We start from the raw sequence: 678 nt of genomic DNA, 5'->3' as shown, positions 1-678 counted from the left end.
GTCCAACATGTCCATATACAGAGAGCTAGTTACCTGGCAGATAATTTCAACATGTCCATATACTGAGATCTACCTAAATGGCTGATATCTCCAACGTGTCCTTATACACAGAGGTAGCTACATGGCAGATAAACCCAACATGTTCATATACAAAGCTAGCTATATGGGACATTATTCCAACATGTCCTTATACAGGGAGCTATAAATATGGCACATAAATCCAACATGTCCATATACAGATCATTAGCTACATGGTAGATAAGTCTAAGATGTCCAAATACAGAGAAGTAGCTAAATGACAGATAAGTCCAACATGTCCACATACAGAGAGCTACCTACATGTTATATAAGTCCAACATGCTCATATCCAGAGAGGTAACTATATAGCAAATAAGTCCTAATACAGAGAGCTAGCTATATTGCTGATAAGTCCAACATGTCTCTATAAAATCAGCTAGATATATGGCAGATAAGTTCAACCTGTCCATATACAGAGATCTAGCTATCTGTCACATAAGTCCAACCTGTCCATATACACAGAGTTAGCTACATGGCAGATAAGTCCAACCTGTCCGTATACAGATTGCTACCTACATGGCAGATAAGTCAAACATCTCCATTTACAGAGAACTAGATACATGGCAAATATTTCCTATATGTCCATATACAGAGAGCTAG

The sequence above is a fragment of the Chrysochloris asiatica genome, unplaced genomic scaffold (assembly GCF_000296735.1).
Source record: "Chrysochloris asiatica unplaced genomic scaffold, ChrAsi1.0 scaffold00261, whole genome shotgun sequence".
NCBI classification, from domain to species: Eukaryota; Metazoa; Chordata; class Mammalia; order Afrosoricida; family Chrysochloridae; genus Chrysochloris; species Chrysochloris asiatica.
The sequence above is the reverse complement of the archived record's forward strand: the minus strand, read 5'-3'. Positions refer to the sequence as shown.